This window comes from Protopterus annectens, chromosome 10.part0, assembly GCF_019279795.1.
Source record: "Protopterus annectens isolate FY-2018-M chromosome 10.part0, PAN1.0, whole genome shotgun sequence".
In the NCBI taxonomy this organism is placed as follows: Eukaryota; Metazoa; Chordata; order Ceratodontiformes; family Protopteridae; genus Protopterus; species Protopterus annectens.
Window position 1 is genome coordinate 57,859,487 of NC_056744.1, and position 11,857 is coordinate 57,871,343.

At 45.6% G+C, this 11,857-nt stretch overlaps 1 protein-coding gene across 2 annotated transcripts in view; it reads left to right on the forward strand.

The window, feature by feature from the left end:
- NDEL1 (nudE neurodevelopment protein 1 like 1) overlaps positions 1–11,857 on the forward strand; it is a 565,699-nt gene that overhangs the window by 389,493 nt on the left and 164,349 nt on the right. The window lies entirely within an intron of this gene.

The following is an 11,857-nucleotide window of genomic DNA, read 5'->3' on the forward strand; positions in this document are numbered from 1 at the left end:
AACATTCTGGAGTATCTGGCCGAACTTCTTCATTCAGGCCTGTCCTATTCCTCCATCAAGATACATGCATCAGCTATTTCAGCAGAATACAGCTTTGATCCACCTGTTTTTTCGCACCCTTTGCTCAGGCAGTTCCTCAGAGGAATCAAGAATGTAAAACCTCCAAGGAAACCACCATTACCAGCTTGGGACTTAAACTTTGTGCTAGAAAAGTTGACACTATCACCCTTTGAACCAGCAGCAACAGCAGACCTACAATACCTGTCATGGAAAACTGCTTTCCTACTGGCAATTACTTCAGCAAGGAGGGTTTCAGAACTACAGGCCTTAATGGCAGTGCAACCCTTCCTAATCTTCCACCAAGATAGAGTGTCCAAGAGGACTAATCCTACATTTATGCCTAAGGTGGTATCCAGAGTGTCTTTAAACCAGGCAATCCACCTACCTACCTTCTTTCCCAACCCACAAAACAGAGGGAAAGAATACTGCATACCTTGGATGTACATAGACAGCTACGCTACTACCTGGACAGAACAAAAATAGCAGAAAGACTGACCAACTTTTGTAGCCTATGCAACAGGAAGGGAAGGAAAGCTATTTCCAAACAGACAATCTCCAAATGGATAGGAAATTGCATACGATTCTGTTACTCCTTCCATGGAAAACCAATTCCACAGAACATAAGACCTCATTCTACAAGGGCTACAGCCACTACCACAGCCTTCTTACGAGGAGTGGCAACCAAAGACATTATTGAGGCGGCTACTTGGACCTCCGTGCATACATTTGCCAAGCATTATAATTTGCCTCTATATTCCAGATCCCGAGCAGGGTTTGCCACTGCTGTACTGCAAGGGATCCTAAACACACCATAATCTACCTTTATCCTCCTCCCCTAGTTGGCTATGGTATTCTACCCAGTTGTTATGACTGCAGATGCATCCATGAAGGACATAGTACAGTTTTGTACCTACCATAAATGTAGATGTCCGAACTGGATAGCATCTGCAGTCAGGATTACCCTCCCTCCTTCCCTCTGTGGTACTCCTAGGGTGTTTACCCTCCTAATAGCTAGCTGGTGGGGGGGAGTCTTTTATGGTGTATTTGTTTGTATATATGTACATACATGCTTATTTTTGTGTTTACCTCTATCTTTTTGGAAACATTGGCATCTATCCAAATTTTAGCCTTCAAGAGGGCTACTGGCATCTGGGGCAAGAAACACTGAGGAAAATGGCGTCGGCTGATGCTTTTATACCCGAAGACCAACAGAGATGACGTCGGGTGAAGTGCGACATCAGCCGAAGCCGGACCCGGACTTTGGAATCCGGCCGACTGAAGGGCTGCCTGACGACAGGACAACCCAGTTGTTATGACTGCAGATGCTATCCAGTTCGGACATCTACATTTATGGTAGGTACAAAACTGTACTTTCTTACAGCCATTCAGGAAGAGCAATCAAGACAGTGAGATGAGTTCCCTCTCCATATACTGTGTGATAGCTCTCAAACTGTATGGTCTGCTTTCTTGTATGAAACAAACAGTGGTGCTTAAAAAGTCACTGTTATCCCCCACTCTGCATTTTTCTTTTTCTCCATAACAAGAGCAGGATTTGTTCTTTAAGATTATACATCTAATATTTTAGCAGCATGTACCTTTGTTACTTTGTATTTCCAGCTTTGATCTGCATATGGAGTCACTGAACCTGCTCCCATTTAACCTGGGCACGTCGCCTTCTCAGTTTGCTAATTTATCCAGTATGTAAGATGCACAATCAAGACAGTCTCTGATACTTGCGTGATTTGGGTATTCTTATTGGCTTAATCTTCTATGTCCACTTGCTTTTCTTTCAGTATTTTCTCTTAATTCAACAAATGATCATTTTTCGTTTGAGTCCATATTTTTTATTCGCTTATGGCATCAGCTTAAGTTCATGGTATTTACCATACAAGTTGCTCACCTTTGCTTCCAAAGTATACTCTTTCCCTATTAAGTGTCTCCAATTCTTCGGTCAAGAGAACTTCCTTATTCACTTCATGCATATCCATTTGCTTAGAGCATTGAGAATCAGGCCTTTGCTCATCACTCAACATTGTGTTTCTCTGTCATCACTCCCAGTTTTATCTGCTAACTAGCTTACTTCCCTTTTATTTATTTATTTTTTTCAAATCAAGTCATTAAAGTTCATCCTACACTCTTTCATCAAGATAGGCACTTCATCGGCTTGAAACATTCTACTTATGGACCACTAGTTTAATCCAGATAGCAACCAAGAAATACAGATGAGTAAAATAAGAAGAGGACTGCTTTCAAGCAGCCATATATTTTGTTGGATTTCATTTATAAATGTATAAAATTATTTTGTACAGTCAGATCATTTTCCCCCCTTCTATGATGGTTGCCAGCCAAGTTATAATGGTACAAATTTTAAATCCATCTGAACTTCGAAGTTATATTTGTTCATAGTGTTCTCTCCATAGTTGCTAGATGTCATCTTCCTTCTGTATTTAATAGATCTAACTTTGAAGACGGCCTTGATAGGTCCTTGGTTGTGTATTACTTAAGTACTACTCAGGATTTATTGTCCTTTATCACAATCCTCCATTTCTTAAATACCCATACACCTGGCTAATGCACACCATGATATGTACTCATTTCACAGCCTGACTGTTCTTTTGTTTGCCACTCGCACAGTTTGGATCACATTCACTGCTTCTGTCTGTAAAGCCCTGTGACCACATGTCTAATCATCATCATAGTAAGCGTATGTGTGGTGATCAAATTACCATTCAGGATTCATGCTGGCATTCGTGTGTACTATCTCAGAGAAAAGCATGATGTTTATAGCTGCCTCAAGTCTCAAAGATTCAGCTAGGCGACTTGATGTTTTCAAGTAGGAAAAGCTGCTTCTGTTACTCTGAATAGATGACAGTGGTTGAAAAGAAGAGCACTTCATCTAGGAGACTGATGGGAAGGCCTTCACTACAGCCTCAAGCTTGTGTCATAGCATCACCAAAAGGACATGTACTTTGAGGAAAAGTCCAGGAGTCTCTCTCTTTGAGGTTAGGTTTTGATGTTCATTCAGCCCTCAAAACGTCCTAAGTTGTGAGCATGCCATTGAATGTACAAGGGCTTAATCTTGAACCTGTCCTTGTGTTTGGTCAGGAACCTTAGGACTGGGGGAAGTGCACCCTTAGCTCCCATACATGGTGTTAGCATGCCAGATTTTTTATGCCATCCTATCTTTGGATGATTGGCTGGAACCAACAGTTTACCAGTCAGGACCTGGAAATTAGTCTTGAGTAATCCAGTCACATACGCAGTAATAGTGACCAACAGTTATCTTCTTTGTTTCCGCTCCCAGTTTGTGAGGTACAGCAAGCTTCAGCTGAAGAGAGCTCCATGTTGGCATTCTGTGCTATGCCTTCTGTCTCGGGACTGGAGTATAAAGCAGAAGTTTAGTGGGAGCTTGAGTTTGTAGTCATGCAATGGGAGGGGGGCAACACTAAGGATTTTAGACTAATGCCCTCAGCAACCCCAGACCAGACCTCACCCCCACACGACAGTACCTTTGTATAGCCTTTGATCTAGTAACCGCATGAGCTGACAACTGATGATGATTGTTGTCCTTGTACTTTCTCATTCCTGGGATTCTGTAAGTGTTTGCTGGATGGATCTCTAAGCCTTTGCCTCTGAGGTGGACAAGATAAGGAGTCTTCCCTTCCTCCAGATGACTCTTATGTGAAGTTTAGACTGGCTTCTGCCCCCTGCTACTTTAAGTTAGAAGTTCCGCTAGTTTCTGTGTAAAATGTTTGCTGTACCATGGGTCTTTTTTTTTTTTTTTTTTTTTTTTGGAACCAGACATTAAATATGCCTAGAGGCATCCTGATTTTTCCCAGTCAGACCTGTAAAGGCCATTGTCCCTTAGAAGCTGCAAACTGAGGAGGTGGATCATTTCACTAGCAACCCAGTGCTGGCTTTTCTGTCTGTTTGGTCCAGCATAGATGCTAGAGACGACAGTGTTTTAGTACCTTTTCCTCAGACAGCAAGTCAAAAAATTTAGAACACTGTTGCAAGAGGATTTACTCTCAATTCCAGGCCAACCTCTCGAAGATGACACTGGAGAGACTCAAGGAGGAACTCTTGTGAGATCCTGTATTATGAGATGTTGTCCATCTCACCTTCATTCTTGCTGGTTGGGTTCGGATGGGTTTGGAGTCGATCCTCGGCTCCGACTCGGCCATCTTCAAAAGCTCGAGAGCTGCATACTGGCTTGAGGCCACCCCATATCCCATGATGCCTGGCGCTAGTTACCCAGATCTCGTTTGCCGCTTCTGCTGCGAGGTTGTCTACTGGCTCAGGTCGTATATTTTCATTATTTACTCGTTTTTTGATAAAAATTTATAGGCTTGTTAGTGTAGATTGTTTATACTAGTTAACCTTTCTATATATATATATATATATATATATATATATATATATATATATATATATATATATATATATATATATATATATACTTGTAGTATCTATAATTCTTTCTGAAACCTTCCCCTATCCCTTCAGAAAACTCGTTTAACTTAGAGAGTCTTCCCCTCCCCCTTCACTTTCTTAGGTAGCCGTTTAAATTAGAGGGGTAACCCTTTTCACTTTCTCTATTTAAAAAAAAAAAAAATTTTAGCTCTTACTTAGTTTTGTTTAGCTTATATGTACACAATATTGTCAGTTTTCTTGGCTGTGTTTTGGGTGTCTTAACTTAGTGTGTGTGGTAGTACTTGCATCCTATTTTCTTTTGTGTGTTGTCCTTGGTTTTCTATTTCCTTTTCAGGGATGTCCAAGGATATCAAGGTGTCCGGATTCAAGAAGTATGACTCATGCTGTCAGAAGATGTCTCTGACAGATGGTCACATTTCTTGTGTCTATTGTCTCGGCGCCGTGCACCTGCAGGACTCTTGTTCGGTTTGCCATGCCTTCAGCCCAAGAGTCCTGCAGGAGCGTAAAAATAAGTTAATCCTACGTGGATTACTTAAACAGGATTCACCGGCAAAGACTCTGCCCGTGAAGGCCTCTAAGCCACCTAAATCTTCGGCTCCCAGTTCGGAGCCGTCGATGGGTGAAGCTGTTCCTTCAGCCTCTGTTCCGGCCGGAACCAATTTACCTGTCTCCCAGTCAGTTCCGACTCTCCCTTCGGAGTCGACGGGGAGTCGAAAGACATCTTGGTCTCCCTCCTTGGAGTCGATATGCTCTGCTCCAAGGTCTCCTCTGCTCCAATTGGAGCACAGTCATCGGTCCCACTCTTCTCAGTACTCAAGACTATCTGATCATGACGTGGAGAGAGTGGTCAGTAGGCTGTTAAAATCGTAGGCCCTAGCAAAAATGTTGTCCAGCCCCCCTCATCAGGTGTCAGCTCCATCCATATCTGCAGTTATTCCTCCTCCGATTCCTTCCTTGAGCTCGGAGCTGGAGTTTGTTGGGGTTCGGAGCTGGAGTTCGTTGGAGTTTGGGTCGTGGAACTGTCGGCACCGATACCTTCTGCTTCGGTTCTGTCGTCGGCTCTGATCACTTCTTTGGTACCGTCCTTGGAAGGGTCTGGGTGCCGAGACTCCCTCGTTGGCTCCGAGGGGGCGAGTGGCATCGGACCCTTGTCCGACCCCGTTCTCCCTCTCTGAGCTTCGGCGCAGGTGAGCTCGGCTCCTACATCGGCTTCGGAGCCGTCCCCCTCGGTGCGGAGAGGGATTCCAGTCTCTTCAGAACCGGAGCCTTCTCGGCATCCGAGCAGGGACGCCTTCGAGGTCATGAGGAGTGTGTTGGCCCCTGAGTCAGCCCCACAATCATCCCCACCGGCTCCTCCCACTACGGTGCCTGTGTTTGCTTCTGTCCCTCCTCCAGACCCCAAACATGGGGAACCAATGCTCCAGGGCACCCCATTGGGTGTATCTTCCTCTTCCGAGACCTCCCCTGATCATTCAGAGGAGCCACCTCGTAAGAGGAAATGCAAGAGGAAGCATGTTGACTCCCCTGAGTCTGTCACATCAGATACCGACTTGAAGGATTCGGAATGGTCCCCGAGATCCCCCTCTGAAGATGTTTCCTTCTCAGACATCCTTGAGATGCTTAGGCAGAGGGGGAACTGAACTACCCTAAGCCCCTCCAAGGATGAGTCTGTATTCCTGGATGCGTTTGGATCCCGACCTTCCACCTCCTGGTTGTCTCCGCCTTTCGACCCACTGATGTCCGTGGTGGCTCGGAAGGCGTGGTCAGCTCCAAACACAGTGGAACCCACCCCCAGAAGACCAGCTAAATTCATAACGGCACCACAGGATAAACAGTTTTTAACCAAAGGTGTCCCTGTTGATGCCATGGTAGTAGCGGCGGCCGCAAAGAAGGAGTTGGCTGAAACTTCATCTGTCCATCCCCCTAACAAGGAGTCCAGGACGATGGACAGATATGGGAAGCAGATGTTCTCTTCAGCGACCTTTTCTGTGAGGTCTCTGAATTATTTGTGCCACTTTACCCGCCTTCAAAGTGATCTCCTTAAAGAGCTTGGAAATGCCCTCCAAGATCCATCAGCTGAGGGGGCCCCGGGCTAAGGCAGCCTCCCAGCTGGCGACTGTTAATTCAGTGGTGAACTCCTCCATGAGGCTCATTTCTTATGCAGCGGATGGTGCGAGTAGAGCCGCAGGCACAGGTGTTGCTCTAAGGAGACACACTTGGATGTGGCTATGTAACTTCGTGGAACCTTTCAGAGCATCTTTCACCAACACCCCCTTTGATGGTTCCTCTTTTTTTGGATCACAGGTGAAGGACATCCTTACCAGGTGTGAACAGGAAGGCAAGACTCTCTCTGCCATGGGAGTCCGTTTTTCCACTCCTTCCAGACCATATCACAAGGGTCAGAAGAGTGGAAAGATGTGGTTCCGGAAATCTCGGGGAGCCTTGCCGGACACACGTGGTGAATTCCCATCTAGGGGCAGAGGAGGGAACAATAATAGACGCCGCCCTCATGGCAGAGGGGGTCTGCAAAACCAGGGCAGTAGAGAATCCTTCTCTGAGAAGCCCTCCCACCATCCCTGAAGGGTTGCCCGACTGCCCACCTCCGGAGGCAGTCTGGGGAAGATTATCGCTGTACCCAAGAGCCTGGCAAGACATAACACAAGACAAATGATGGGTGCAGTCAATTATATCCGGAGGCTACAGAATACCCTTTGTTCGCACTCCCGTAGTGTCAAACAAGTCCCTTCCAGATGTTCCACCCAATCTAAGGGATCAAGCAGTACAAGAAATTTCAGAACTGCTAAGAAAAAGGGCCATCCAGCAAGTCCCAGCAGACCAGCAAGGATCCGGAATTTACTCAAGGTTCTTTTTGGTACCAAAAAAGACGGGACTGGAGACCCATTCTGGATCTCAGCAGACTGAACAGGTCTGTACAAAGAACCAAGTTTCGGATGGTCACGCTACAGTCCATTATGCCCTTTCTGGGTCAGGACAATTGGATGTGCTCTATAGATCTTCAGGATGCGTACTACCACGTCAAAATGGACAGACGCTCCAGAAGATTCCTTCGCTTCCGGCTGGGAGCCAGCCATTACCAGTTCAGAGCTCTGCCCTTTGGTCTCACCACAGCCCCCAGGGTGTTCACCAAATGTATGGCAGTAGTTACCACTCACCTGAGACTGCAAGGATTCCAGGTGTTTCCATATCTAGACGACTGGCTCCTTACTGCTACCACCAGGCATCACCTTCTGCGAGCCAGAGACTTCACTATCGAGACTTGCTCCAGACTAGGTTTCCCAATAAATTTCAAAAAGTCCATTGTCGCCCTGTCAGTCTATCATCTTTATAGGCGCAAATTTAAATACAAAAGACATGTCAGCGAGCCTTCCATCAGACAGGGTATTAGTGATTCGTCAACATGTACAGGCCTTATTAGCATGCAAGAGAATTCAAGCCAGGTTCATCCTCCAAACTCTAGGTCTCATGGCAGCAGCTATCATACTTGTTCCTCTAGCTCGTTTTCACATGAAGATCCTCCAGTGGCTGCTTTTCACCCAATGGTCCTTCCAGCAGCTTCCCATGTCTCACATGATTATGATCACAGAAGCATGCAAAAAGCACCTTGCATGGTGGATGGTCTCCACATCAGTGCCCCTAGGCAGACCATTTGTACCCCCCCCCCCAGTTGCTACGGTTATCATGGACGCTTCCCTGATCGGGTGGGGGGGGGGGCATTATCAGGGCAGAACAGTCCAAGGCACCTGGCAACATCACGAATACCACCTGCATGGAGATGAGGGCTGTGCTTCTAGCGTTGCAAGCTCTTCAGGACTCTCTTCCTACCGGGACCATTGCAGTTCAAACGGACAATATGTCAGTAGTGTGGTACATCAACAAGCAGGGCGGAACCAAGTCCTGCCCCCTATGTCGAGAAGCACTCAGACTCTGGCAGTGGGCAATCTCTTCCAAACGGTTTCTGATCACAACACACATCCCTGGGAAGTCCAACGTCGTAGCAGACAGGCTGAGCAGAGCAATTCTCATGCCTCACGGGTGGTCTCTGAATCAAGTAGTTGCGGACCAAATATTCCGCAAATGGGGCCAGCCTGGCTGCGACCTTTTTGCCACCCCCTTCAACAGCAAATGCAACAAATTCTTCTCTCTCTTTCCTCTTCCTGGATATTCCCCCAGAGACTCTCTAGTCCACGATTGGCCTCAGGGACTTCTTTATGCATTCCCTCCATTTCCCCTTATTCCAAAACTGATACAGAAAGCTACCGTTTTGGGCTGCAAAATGATCCTCATTGGTCTTTACTGGCCTCGACAAATATGGTTCCCGTTCCTGCATCATCATCTTCTCGAGCAGCCTTGGACTCTGGACCCAGTTCCAGACATTCTGATCCATCAATCGGGCGGGCTGCACCAATTCCTGCAATCTCTCCAGCTCACTGCTTGGTTGCTCCACTTCCAACCTTAGCCAGGCTTCCAGATATCTCCCCGTCTGTGCGGGAAATTATTTTATCATCGCACCAGTCTATTTTTCTTCCTGGGCAGAGACTAAGAGTATAGACCCCTTTTCAGCCCCTATACACACCACATTTTGGATTTTCTTGCAGAACTCTCTCATTCTGGGTCCGCTTCCGCTACAATTAGAGTTCAGTTAGCTGCAATTTCAAATTTTCACATTGGCCTGTCGGGAAATAATATCATGTCGCATAAGCTATGTAGAGCCTTTCTCAAAGGGACCACTCTGCTCAGGCCTCCAGTGAGAGATCCTCCACCTCCGTGGTATCTAAATTTGATTTTAGCTTCTCTAATATTGCCTCCCTTCGAACCTGCAGCTTCTTGTTCCCTGAAGTTTTTATCTTGGAAAACTCACTTTCTGGTAGCCATTACTTCAGCCAGAAGAGTTTCGGAACTGCAGGCTCTTTGTTCCCATCCTCCGTACCTAGTGTTCCACAATGATAGGGTCACTCTCAGGACTAATCCTTCCTTCCTTCCTTCCTTACTTCCTAAGGTCTCTTCAGAAAATAATTTGAATCAGTCCATAGACTTTCCTGTGTTTTTCCCGACCATTCCAACAGAACGGAATATAAGTTGCATCAGTTAGATGTTCACAGGCAACTATGTTTCTATTTACATAGAACTAAGGATATCAGGAAATCGGACCAACTTTTCCTTTCTTATGCTGAGGGTAAACAAGGTCTTCCAGTCTCAAAAGTAACCTTGTCCAGGTGGTTGACTTCTATCATCACATTTATCTATCAACTGAGGAATAAAGAATTACCTGTTAAACCAAAAGGTCACTCCACCAGGGCTTTAGCCACTTTGGTGGCCTTTCAGGCTAGGTTGCCCATGGAATCTATTTGTGCTGCGGCTATGTGGGCTAACCCACATACTTTCATTTCACATTATAAGTTGGATGTGGTTTCCAGAAACAGAGCAGATTTTGGTTCTACAGTTGTGAAGAGTTTGTTCCGATGAGCCACCCAGGATTTTAGGTGCTAGGGACGCTGTCCCAACCAGCAAGAATGAAGGCGAGATAGACAACTTAACATAAAGAAGTTATGTACCTACCATAACGTTCCATGTTAGTTGTCTTCTCTCCTTCTTTCTTGTGTCCCACCCTCTATCCCCCTATCCTTGTAGACCGAGAAGAGTTACTTATGTTTTTTTTTCCACTGACTGAGTCTTCTCTGGCTATTCCTTTCTGTGTAGTAGCCTCTCTGGAGGTTTTATATATTCCAGGATAGGATCCTTTCCTTATTATGTCTGCAGTTAGACTTACCAAACAAGATCTGGGTATCTAGCGCCAGGCATCATGGGATATGGGGTGGCCTCGATCCAGTATGCAGCTCTCGAGCTTTTGAAGATGGCCGAGTCGGAGCCGAAGATCGGCTCCGAGCCCAACCAGCAAGAAAGAAGGCAAGAAGAAGACAACTAACATGGAACGTTATGGTAGGTACATAACTTCTTTTTACCATCTGCCCCACTGTAATTTTGACCATACTAATAATTTGGCTAAGGCCACTGTCCCAAGCCTGTGGTTGCACAGGCTGGTACGGCTGAGATTGTACTTTCTCTGATAGGAGCTCAGCAGCTCAATTCTGGGTGCTTAATTTTGGAAGTTTTGTGCTTCGCTTATCCTGTTCAAGGCATGGTTGTTCTCCTGTAGAAAAAGCAGGCTAGCTGTGTGGAGAGTTTATGCAATGCCAGTGTTATCACCTCCACCTTTTTGTTTGCAAAACTTTGCTCACCACAGCCTAAGATGCCTTCTTGTTAACCAAAGGGAATATCCTTATGCATTACATGGTCTTGTTTTTCTCCAGTGCTGGTGGTCACTCCAGTTAATGGGTGCCATGTTGGCTTTGTCTCCATCTGAATTATGACCTAGACTGCCAGTGGAGGTAGAGGGAACAGTACTGAACAGCTCTGAGTTCACTCAAGTTTGGAGAAGTCCCTTAAGAGATCAACATAATCTAGCCATATTTTTATCCATGCTTTAGTCCTCCCCAGAGAGGGTTGATTAGTAGATCATTTTGTTTCAGTGGACTCTTCATAGAGATCTGCACCTGCTGCTCAAAGGCTCTTAAACAGTCCCTGTGGTGTAGGAAAGATAGGGGATTTATTCCCTGCTTTTTCCTGCCAAAAGGGAACAGATTGTTTCTGTACTGTTCTGGGCTTTGGTGACCGAATCCAGCATGTGTGGTACCTGTGTTCAAGATAGAAACCCTGCAGGGCATCATAACCTTAGTCCCATAGGCAGACTGGATGCTGTCTCTACAAAATACGGAGTCATTTGACACATTATCATCAGTGATCCGTGAAGACTCCTTCAGTTTGTTCTAGGTCAGTGTCACATCCAGTGTACACTGGAGCTTTCTTAAACAACCAGAGTCCTTATTAAAATGTTAACCATGGTGGCTGAAGTTATGCAAAAAGAGTATCCTGTAGTGCTCCTGTACTTGGGCAGTGACTTCTAGCAGCCTATCCAGGGTCTTTTGGTACTGCTGTGGATGCAGTTCCTAGGGGGTCATCATAAATTGGAAGAAGTCCTCTTTGATCTCAACTCAGATTAAATCCTTAATTGAGGTAGAGTTGGACATTCCTGCATTTGGAGGGGGCCCAGGAGGTCATGGCATTTTCTACATAGATGATGATACCATGCAGAGTCCTGTCAGACTCTGTCTTCTGGACTTTATAGTCCAGTCTTCATAATTCCATTTGCTTACCTGTGGAATGCAGGTGCTTCAATAATGTCATTGACTTCACTGTCCTTTTTTTGTATTAGATTCAGGTCAGTAAGGAGGCATTCAAGTTGCAGTTCACTGGAAACAGATGTTTTGAGATAGTCAAATTCTAA